The sequence below is a fragment of the Equus caballus genome, chromosome 5 (genome assembly GCF_041296265.1).
Source record: "Equus caballus isolate H_3958 breed thoroughbred chromosome 5, TB-T2T, whole genome shotgun sequence".
Classification (NCBI taxonomy): domain Eukaryota; kingdom Metazoa; phylum Chordata; class Mammalia; order Perissodactyla; family Equidae; genus Equus; species Equus caballus.
In genome coordinates, this window is record NC_091688.1 from 35,994,732 (window position 1) to 36,006,274 (window position 11,543).

The following is an 11,543-nucleotide window of genomic DNA, read 5'->3' on the forward strand; positions in this document are numbered from 1 at the left end:
AAGCGCTGTTCCTTAGGTTCCCAGGGTGGACCCCTGGGTTATCTTCTGCCCGGTCCTGTCCAGGACACAAGGTGAGATAGAAGAGAAAACCAGTCTCAGAACTTGAAGGCATGTAGACTTCAGGCACTGCATTCTCACAGTTTTTACTCCCCCACTCTCACCCCTGCTGGCACCTCCCAGTACTGCCCAGTCCTTTCAAGGCCCTGGCTCTGGTCCCTGTAGCCAAGCCCAGTACCAGAAAGGACTGTGCCCTTCCTCTGCCCATACGGCCTGGCGGGGGCTCCCTGCCATGCCCTGTGCTGGGGTTAGCACACAGCCCCCAGAGCACCACTGCTCGCACACTGGGGGCTCGGAAAAAAGAAAGGGTAGACAGGACACTAAGCGCCCTTCCTCACCCATGCCTCACTGACCACCTCTCTGCCCAGGCCAGTGTGGAGTCTCTGGGAGTCTACCTCCTTCTCCTCCATCATGGACCTCAGATTTCAGGACATCAACGGGTGTAGCCACCAGGTCCTTTGATCTGAGGGACCTGGGCAGGACTACTGCTTCCTTTGAACACAGCCAGTGGTACCAGCTTGGATCAAGGCCCTTGGAGTAAGAGGAACAAAGCAGAGAGTAAGAAAGACTTGACAGTAGGAGGTGGGAAGGCCAGGGTGACTGGGCTGGGGGATGGGTTTGAGAGAAATTCATAGGTCAGAAAGGGGATCAACAAAGGGCAGGATGGGTGGTCTTGAATCAAATGTTTAGTTGGTATGGGAAGATCTGGGAGGTAGGGGTGTGTGTGTGTGTTCGTGAAAGAGAGAGAGACACCAAGAGAGGGTCAGAGAGAGATGGAGAAATGTATATTTATCTGTGTATGTGTGTGTGAATGCACACGTGTGCTACCTATGACTTTGGGGACGTGATTGTGTGGGATCCTGTGTGTGAGGAAGAGATGGTGTGAAGGTCCCAAATGGTGACTCCAAACGAGGAGCTCCCCCAGGCAGGAGAGGGCAACACTCATTTGGACCTGTGGTCAATCTATTAAAAATCAGTTATTCGTATCCCCTAGTGCGTTAGTATACTGGTGTGTGTGCCAGTGTGTGTGCGCGTGAGCACTTGTGCGTGCCTGTGGCCAGCCCTGGGGTGGGTGTACGTGAGAGTCCATGGGAGAATATGTGTGAGCACGAGGGAGGGGGTGGGGATGCCGCTCAGCTGCAGATGGGTTTTCAAGGTCTCCAAGAAACAGTTTTGTTTCCTAAGTGACTGGCCTCCTGGGGCTTCCAGCCCAGATTTGAAGGTTGTTTCAAGATCATGAAAGAGAGAGAGGGAGGGAGAGTGGGAGGGAAGGAAGCGCTGTGCTCTATCACCCCCCACTGTCCCTCCTCCTGCCCCCTCATCCCACTTCTCTGCCCCAGGCCCCATCTGGGTCCAGCTCACCAGCCCTGCTCCCTCTCCTCCTCCCTTCCTGCTGCCAGCCCTCTCTGGGCGATCTCTCCTTCTCTCCCCTCTTCCATTCTCTGCTCCTCTCCTTTTCCCTTCTTCTTCAGGGCCTGTGATCGTTGTCACCACTGCCAGGCATCTGATGCCTTCTGAGGGAGTGAGTGAAAATTTTCTCCTTCCAAGGGAGGCTGTGTTGGAGTGACAGGATGGACAGGGAGCCTGGGAAGGCCTGGGGTGGCCATGACAAGTATCCAAGAAAGGTGCCTCTTCCCACTGCCCGCAGGTTGTAGTGACCTTGTGGTGGGAAGGTAGGCTGGGAGCTGCAGTGTGGCTGTCCACGTCCTGCTGCTGCCTCAGTTTCCCCACTGGACCACAAGGCCAGTGTCAGATTTTCTCTCCATCTCTCCCTTGACGTCTGCTCCTCTATTTTCTTTCTGGTCTTTCTTTTCAATCTACTCAAAATAGATTCTGAAAACCACTTCCTCTGTCTCTCCTGGCTTCTATTATCTTTAATCTTTCCCCCAGAGTATTCTTTTTATTGGTTAAAACCACATTATAAAGAATTCAGAAAACGGAGAGGAGAAAAGAGCACCCCAAAGAATTTTCCTCGATCGTTCTGCATCTGCTCCAATCCCGCCGATTTCTGGCCCCTTTACTGCTCTCTGGGTTTGGATCGCTGCACGCTCCTGTTGTACCTAGACACACAGGTGCAAGTCCGAGGGAGCAAAAGGAAAGGATCAACGGTGTGGCCAAGGGGCCCATGTCAACCCTCCTTCCTAAGCATGATGGCCCAGGGCTGTTCCGTGCCTCTGTCTCCCCACCTGCTGTCCCCACTGTGATCTAATTCAAGGGGCGCATGCCTGCAAGTCAGGCCAGCTGAGGATGGTCCTAGTGGGGCCACTAACCAGCTGTGTGACCTTGGACAGGAGACATCCCCACTCTGGCCTTGGCATCTTCATCTGAGTAATGAGAAGCAGAGCTAGAAAATCTCTGAGGTCCCTTTGCAGCGCTGATGATCCTCAAATTCCAGGCGACTTTCCCCTCAGCTCATGGCTCAGCTCATGGCTCAGCTCAGGTGAAGAGGAGAAATTTCCTACAGTTGTATCTGTGTGAGAACCCCCAGTTGAAGACCTGGCTTCAGAAGGAGACCTGAGGGGACAGGTACTCCTGCTCTGTTTACTGGTATGACACACAGAAATGAGTCTGATCCAATTGACTGTTGGCATAGAAGCAAGGAAAGGCTCAGGGTTTGGGCAGAGACCACCCTGGTTTCTTACAGAGAGCCCCTAAGAGAGGTGGGACAGGGTCTGGATATCTTTTTGGGGAGGCGGACAGTGCTGGGGGGGAGGCTGGAGACCCCTGACATTGCCTGGCTGGCATTTGATCAGCAAATACCAGATGAGTGTGTTGCCAGAGATTCGTTGGGCTGGGAGAAGTATGTTAGGGGCGACGGGGAGGAGGGGGTTAATGGGCCTTGCTGAGTGTGGGGGGCAGGGGTCACAGCTGGGCCCTCTAGGGTTCCTGTTTGCCTTTGATTCCATCCGGCAGGGAGGGAGCGGCCCCCCAGCCCCCTGAGGCAGGTTTGCTTTGGCCGGAGATCTGACCCAGACACTGGCCCGGAGCACCCGCCTCCCTGTTCCCCCTATCAAGAGGCAGCCCAGCTCGGCCCCCAGCCTCCTCCGTCCTACCTCCTTCTTCCCTTACCAGGCCCCTACCTCCTTCTTCCCTTACCAGGCCCCCTCCTCTTGGCCCAGGTTACAGCTCTGTTTATCTGCCTCCTCCCTTTGGTGTTCCCGATGCCCGGCTAGGACAGGATGCCCTGCAAACATCTGGCACACAGGGCCACAGCCTTGCTCCCACATCACGAGTTCTCCTTGGGACTTCAGGGAGCTCGGCCTCCTCTGTGCCTCAGTTTCCCTGCAAGTCCAGGATCCTTTCACTCTCGTGCTCCTGTCTGGGTGTTCTCAGCACTGCCCCTTGGGGAATGTGAGTGCCCCCCTGGCTGACCCAGTCAATAGCACCTGCTCATTTTCAAGCCATTGCATCATTCAGACATCCTACTGGCATTTGTTGGCACTTACTGTGGGCTAGATTCTGTGCAGGGTACTGGAGAAACTGTTACAACCAAGGCAAACAAGGCTCCCACACTCATGGTCTTCTTGTCAAAATCTCATGCCATTTAGTCGCCAAAACCCTTCCCATCCCTTGACCTCGCCCCGCCCCCCAAGGCCAGCTCCTAGCCCTGGGGGACTCCTCCTCATTTCCTCGAGCTCCCCTCACTTTACCTCCATTTCTGCAGAGTGAGATGGGATGGGCCTGGGCTCTGTGTCCCACTTGGGTGATTCTCCCATCCCAAAGATGCCAGGAGAAAGGCTGGGCCACGGAGGACTAGAATGGCTCTGGGCTGGGCTGGAGGGAGGGCACGGGCTTGCATACAGGACTCACTCTACCATTGACTAGCTGTGCGAACTCGAATAAGTCCTTTATGTCTCATCAATAAAGTCAGGGGGTGGGCTGGCAGGGGTTCTCATCCCTCACTGTATATCTAAGTCCCAGACCTGGGCCTCACCCCGAGGGATCATGTTTTAATTGGTCTGAGGTGGGACCCAGGCATCAGAATCTTTTAAAAGCTCCCAGATGGTTCAGTGTGCAGGCAGGGTTCAGAACCATTGAGCCAGATTGTCCCCAACAGTTAATGAGGCACCATGCCAAGCACTTTAGCACTTTCCATGTGTTACTTAGTTCAGTCCTCACAACAAGTCTATTTTATAGATGGGGAACCCGAGACACAAAGATCCGGAGAAGCCTAGCAAGCAGGGGAGCTGGGATGCAAACCCAGGCAGTTCAGTTCCAGAACCTGCACCTGTAACTTCCGTGCTGCAAGGGCACAGAGAGGGATCTGCTCCGGGTTCTTGTCTCCGGGAGCACAATGTGCAGAAACTCCCAGGCCGCAATGGTGAGAGTAAGGAGTGTCCCAGAAGATAAGGGGAAGGAACAGTGCACCTCCGAGCGTCTGTGTCAGCCAGGCCTGGCTGGCCGCTGCTGCACACCACTGCATTTAGAGGGTGGGGGGAGCTCGGAGAAGGGGGAGATGGTTCTCCCCCGGAAGAATTAGGAGGTCTTCCAGGAAGAGGTGGCATTCTAGTTGGGCGTTGACAGGTAAGTAGGATATGGCTCAGAGAGCCAAAGAGAGGACTTTCCAGGCAGGGGGAACAATGTGGGAACAGGCACAGAGGCCTAGAGCACCGAGTGCATAGAGAAGAAACATGGGAGCCAATACTGGAAATGGGTGTTGGAGCCATGTCGTGGAAGGGCCTTGAATGCTAGACTAAGTGCCATTCTAAATGCCAGTGTTTCCTAAAAGGCTCTGATGATCAGAATCACCTGAAGTGTTTGTTAAATGTACAGAAGAGCAGGCACATCTTTCAGAAATTCTGATACATGAGGGCAGGGGTGGGGAGTGGGAGTCTGTATTTTTACCACCAAGCAAGTTTGGGAAATATTGCTATAAGCCATATGGAGCCCTTTCAACTTTTTGAGCAGGGGAATAATCTCATTAAAACTGTGCTCTAGGATGGCTCACTTGATTACAGGGTATGTGTGTACCTTGGCGGCGGTGTTGGACTGGAAGAGAGAGACAGGTAGGAGGTTGTGGCAATAATTTAGCCAAGAGGTGATGACGGTCTGGAACAAGGTAGTGGCAATGACGATGAGGAGATAGGGACAGATATGAGAAAGACCTTTGGGAGGTAGACTTTCAAGATTTGGCAGGGCTGGCCCGTGGCCGAGTGGTTAAGTTCACGCGCTCCGCTGTGGCGGCCCAGGGTTTCGCCGGTTTGGATCCTGGGCGCGGACATGGCACCGCTCATCAGGCCACGGTGAGGCGGCATCCCACATGCCACAACTAGAAGGACCCACAACTAAAATGTACAACTATATACTTGGGGGATTTGGGGAGAAAAAAAAAAGAAGATTGGCAACAGTTGTTAGCTCAGGTGCCAATCAAAAAAAAAAAAAGATTTGGCAACTGATGTTATGTCAGGGTGAGGGAGGAAGGAGTTGGAGATGCGGGGTGGGTTTTGGTGCAAAGTTAAGTAAAATAAGGGTATGGAAGAAAGGAGATTGTTCGGGAGAGAAGTCACACGTTCGCTCTGGGGCACGTTACGTTTGAGGTGCTATTGGCAGGGTTTCCACGTGAGGGTGATCAGTGGGCGATGAAGTGCAGACTGGAGCTTGGAAGAGAGGACGGGCTGTGGATGTCACCAGCACAGAGGTGACCGCTGTACCGGGAGAGCAGAGGAGAGTGCAGGGGGTTTGGACAGAACCTTGGGTAACACTCAGGGGAGAGACAGAGAAGTCAGAAGATGGGGAAGTAGGTGAGCCAGAGAGATGAGGGAAGTAGACCAAATAAAGGGGCCTGGAAGCCGAGAGAGGAAGAAGTTTCAAGCGGCAAGAAGCTAACAGTTCCGATGCTGCAGAGAGGCCACAGGGAAATGAAAGCTGGTCGCCTGTGGTCAGCTCAGAGGTCACTGATGTGATCTTGGAGCAAACCATTTCTCTAGAGGGTAGAGTTTGGAAATAACACTGTGAAGGGTAAAGGAGAGTGTGATGGGGAAGCTGAGGCACGGGGGTAGGTCACCTTTTTCCAAGATGATTGTAGGAAGTGGAAGGAGAAAAAAGACAGCGGGAACCGAGAGAGCAGAGGGGTGGGAACAAGGGGACAGACACGAGCCACTTAGAAGAACCTCCTGGCCTCTCCTTTGCCGCCGGTTCTGCTCCACCAGGCACCCCAGCTTTGATCACAGCGAGGCACCGAGATGTACACATTCTCATTTCATCTTCACAACCATCTTCAAAAAACAATGAGGTCAATACTTTAATAATTCTCATTTTACACACAATGAAACTAGGGCTAGAGAAAGTTAGTAACGAGATGCAGGCTACACAGCTGGTAAACCCAGGTCCACTCAAAGCTGCGCTGTCTGGTTCTGAATGCCAGCCCCAGAGTTTTTGATTTAGTTGGGAGCGCAGAAGCTTTATTTCACACACCTGAGCTCCTGATTGGTAAGCTGCCTCATCCCCTAATTTTTAGGATTTTTTCTGTCCAGTCCCCTTCCTCAGGGACAGCTAGTCCTGGAGTGGGCATCCTCAGTGCCAATGCTTGGTGCCTCAGTGCCCAGCTGGAGTGGGCAGTCCCACTTGCCTGGATTCCCCATCACCCTGTCCTGCCAGCTGGCTGGACCTGCACCCTTGTCATTCCCCGGGACACCAGCTCCTCCTGAGGATGGTGGTTTGTCCTATGCTGTGGCAGCATGGCTACACGGTCAAGAACTGCTGTGGAGTCAGAACGCCTGGATAAGAAATCCTAGATGGACCACTCACCGCACAAATTTTTAGCTTCTCTGAGCTTCAGTTTCCTTAACAGATCTAACTTACAGGGCTGTTTTGAACATTCAAATGCTCAATGCATCTTAACTCTTATTTTCTGCTCTTGCTTTTCAACATCCTGGCCTTGGAACCACAATTTCTTTTTGAGGGGAATGAGATCTCCAGCACCCTTCCCTCCACAGAGGACAGAACTCAGCCCTTCCCAGGTCGTGCGGGAAGCCAGCCTAGGTTGTTTCCAGAGGGCTGGATGGTTTAGGCTCTGAAATAGGAGGAGAAGCTTTCTGTCAGCTGTGGATGGAAGGGACAAGTGTAAGACAAACTCCTGAGGGAGTAACAGTGCCTACCGTGGAGGCCATCTGGCCACCAGAAAGAAAGGACCCGACTTCACTCTCTCTCGCTCACCCACCTGCTCACTCGCTTGCTCAATTACTTGGCAAATGTCTGTGGAGCTTGCCCTCCTTGCAGGCACTGTGCTAGGCATGGGGCAGAGCCTCAAAGGGCCCATGGTGGCCTGGAGAAGCTCACAGCCTAGATGGAGAGGCAGATGGGTACAGCAAGCCGTGGAGTGACAACGCAGAGTGGGGAACGCCATCACAAGGCAGAGGACAGGGTACTGTGGGAGCAAGGGTAGGTCACATCAGCTCCAGGACTCTTGGCCCTCTCTCCCACGGTGAGCGCTTTCTCCCCCGCCAGCCCATCTGCTTCTTTGTTTGTGTAATCTTTATTTCTGGCTTTGTTTTCCCTTTACTTTCCCAATAGAGAGCCTTTGGAAAAATTCCACCCTTGTTTCAGTTGGACTAGGGAAAAGGGGAATGTCCAAGATGGCCAAGGGGTGCCGGGTTCCTGCAGAGCCCAGGTGTGGACAGTGGAAGAGGCAGGGCTGTTGGGAGGGAGGCCTGGGAAGAGCACGCAGCGTGGGGGATGGTGACAAGCAGGAGCTGAGCTTGGCTGAGATGGCTGAGAGGCCATGTGTTCCCGTACCCTCTCCCCAGCTCTCCTCTTGGCCCCCATGTCCTCTGTTCTGATTGGAGGGACAGTGACGACCCCCTTCCACCTCAGGGAGCCCTGGGAACCCCAGTTCCATTCCTCTTTCCCCATCCAGGGATGGGAGCCTAGAGTTAGAAGTGAGCCTTCGAGATCATTCATAGCCCTAGAGGTCTGTGTGTGTGCAAGAAATCCCCCCATGCTGCCACACACACAACTCTCTCATTGATTCCTCTTTTCCTGGGCCTCCAGCACTGCATTCATTCATTCAACAAGTATTTATTGAACACCCACTGTGTGCTAGGAGCAGAAGACATATTAGTGCAAAAAGACAGTTCTTTCCAAAGGTCGCATAGGCACCAGTTGTGTGTGTGCTTGTGTGTGTGTAGGCACACACAGGTGTGATATGAATAAGTGTGTGCAGATTAGGGAAGCAGGAGGAAAAAGAATGTTAGTAGCTTAAGTCCAGGAGTCAGCCTGCCTTGAATCTGGGCACTGCCATTCAGCAGCTGGTGACCTTGGGTAAGTGATTAAGCTCTCTGGGCCTCTCTCTCTCTCCCATCTGCAAACAGGTACTCGGCCCCCAGGGTTGTTGCAAGGACTGAGTGAACGAGTGCACAGAGTGCTGAGCACCCTGCCCAGCACAGAGCAGGAGCCCGGCAAGTATTAGCAATTATCGGCACCTCCTTCTCACCTCACTCAGAGCTGGGTGTGGACAAACTCATAAATGAGCCGTTCTCCAAAACTGTCTCATGCGCAGCCTTAGTGACTCAGAGGCAGCCACCTGGCAATAACTACCTCCTGCCCCCTGAGGCTCATCTACAACACACAGCCCACAAACCTCTGTTTAGCCAAACCGCTGCCATCCTCTGCGCTTGATCATTCCCCTTCTCATACCCCAGGCTGCTGGCGTTGGGGAAGAAGTGACATCAGACAGTGGAGGTTGCCTCAGCCCCGTGCTGCCCCCCAGACATATGTCTGCACCATCAGCTCCCTCTCAGCTGGCTGGCAGTGGAGGAGAGGGATGGGAGAGCATCTAAGGGTCCGCCCAGGCACCCAGCCCTATGGGACTGAGGAACAAGGGACTTACCAGGGGAGGGAGGATGAGGGGATTCCTGCTCGGAGGGAATCCATCCACAGCGTTCTGGAGTGGGCGGCAGCTGGCACCGATCCGGGGTAGAGAAATGGCAGAGCCTCCTCAGGAGTCAGGGCCAGGTTGTGCCAAGGCTAGGAGTGGCACTGTGGCTCTTCTATTCTTGAACAGCTGGGCCGCCCCCTTGGCATGGGGTTTGAGGACTTGGGCTTAGCGTGGGCTCAGCCAGGCTGCAGGAGGGTTCAGGGAGTAGACACAGCCCACCATGGGGGTGCAGATGCCTGGCTGGGGGAAGGAGGGAGAGCGTCCACCATGAATGTGTGTGGGTATGGGGGATGGCTCTGCGGCTCTGTGAGTGTGTTTGGGTGTGCGTGATGTCTGTTGGTTTATCTTTGTGTGCTCCCAGGTCCCCGTGTGTGCGTCTCTGTTTCGGTGCGAGTCTGCATGAGTTGCTTGTCAGGTTGAAGGTAGATATTCTCTCTCCCTCTGCCTCTGCCTCTTTGCTTGAGCCTCTCAGCAAGTCAGCAGAGAGAATTTTCCTTTTGGGAGGGTGGGAACACATGGCCCATCAGGGTAGTATGGGTCAAGGTTTTATGGACACACACAAATCACAGGCCATTCCTGTGTGTGATCCTAGCTCCCCAGGCTGGGATTCACCCACACTGAGAAGTGAGCGAGCTGACTATTACATGTGTGTTTCCAGCATGTCTGTATGTCTAGTATCTGGTGGGGCTGTGTGCTTGTTTCTCTGATATGTTTGTCACTCTGTCTCCAGGGCCTTGTCTGGGTCAATAGCTGGGTGTATATTTGTACATGCTGGGTCCATGTTTAACTGCCTTTAAGAAGCCTCCTAACAGGGGCTAGAAGCACACGCTCCTCCACACCCAGACAATCCCAGGTTCAACTCCGAGTTTGGGCAGTAACTCATCCATTAACCTTGGACACATTCCTTAACTTCTGTCCGCCTCAATTTCCTCACGGGGCTAATAATAGCACTAGCCTCACAATGGCTGGTGAAGATTAGATGAGATCTTGTTACGCACCTGGCACAGGTCAGAATACGGTGACGGGCCCGTCTTTGCGCCTCTCTGAGAGCCACGTCTCCGTGGTCGTGACTGTAATGTGTGACATCTCAGCCAGATTATAAACTACTTTAGGGCAGAGCATGGGTCCTAATTATCTTTAACGATACTGAGGACACCTCAGCGCCACCTTGGTGCATTGCACATATGTCATCTTGAGGGGAAATGAATTAAATAAGCATGTGAGACATAGGACTGGTGTCTGATGTATGCCCACACCTGGTGGTACCTGCAGGGTGAGTGGGAAGCTGGTGACGGCATAGCGATGACACAGACCCCCATGGTCACTACTGCAGCCCTCACCTACGCGTCTCTGCAATCCCAGGCTGCCTCACTCCTTTCCCTGCTCACCCCCCACACAGGCACCAGCTAAGGTGCGGTTAAGCCTGTGTAGTTTTTTAATGGGCCAGGGGCGGGTACAGGAGCGCTCTGCAGTCTGCGTCATATATCCCTTGCAACAGGTGCTTGTGTTGTGTGTACGTGTGTCTGTGCCTCGCTCTGTTGGGGGGCTGTGTGTGTGACGTCTTTCTGTATGAAGCTCCTCTGTGTTATCCTGGGTACGTGCATCTGTCTGTATGTGTGAAGCGCCTCCTGCCTAGGGCTTTGCTCTCCTCCCCTCAGTTTTCCCAGTTACATAAACATCTGAGGAGGGGACTCAGGCCTGGGCTATGGGCGCCCCCTGCTGGCGGCCTCCAGAACTCACAGTCTAGGGAGGAGCCTGTGGAAGCCCACAGTGTTCTCCCGGGGCCTCTTCCCCACTGGAGACCCAGCCCAGCCCCTTGACACTTACCTTCCCCCAGCTCCCTCCCAGCCCCAAGCCATAGGTGCTGTCAGCTCCCTGTGAGTCCCCTCTCATAACGCTCATCCTGGGGGTTGGTTGTTACTTGCTTTTGCTAGGTCTCCGTGGAATGACTGTAGTCCCTCAAGGCAGGGAGCCATGTGGGCCTCATTTACCATAGCATCTCCAGTGCCCAGTAGGAGGCCTGGCCCAATCAGTTATTTGTTGAATGACTGAGTGTATAGGGTGCAGAGGCTTGGGAAGAGAGAGAGTGGGGTGTGGGAAGATTTGGGGCTGAATTTGTCATATCTTGGCCACTTAAAAGCTATGTGGCTTTGGACAAAATGCTTAACTTTTCTTGAACCTCAGGTTTCTCATCTGTTAAATGACGCCATCTAGAAAAATATGCTGTAAAGACTAGAAATAATATCCAAAAGGGCCTTATTGTGTGTGGGCATCCCCAAAATGGCATCAATGATGATGATGATGATCGGCAACATCTCTCATCTCTCAAGCATCAGGAAGGCATTAAGTCCGTTCCACTCCCAAACAAAGGGAGAGTGCCTTTCAGCTTCCATGTACTTCAGTCTGGCGTGTGGATGGATTTAGGCGAAACGGATCTAGAGGAATCAGGCTGTGGATATGTCAGTGTGGGAGGAAACAAGCACCCTGCTGCTCTGTCCCTGGGCTGGTCCTGGAAGTATTGGGAGGGGAGAGCGGACCTCTGATTTCCCTTTGGGGTCCCCAGCATTTTGCCTCGGAGTTTCTTCGGTCTCTCTCTGAATGTGGCTGCAAC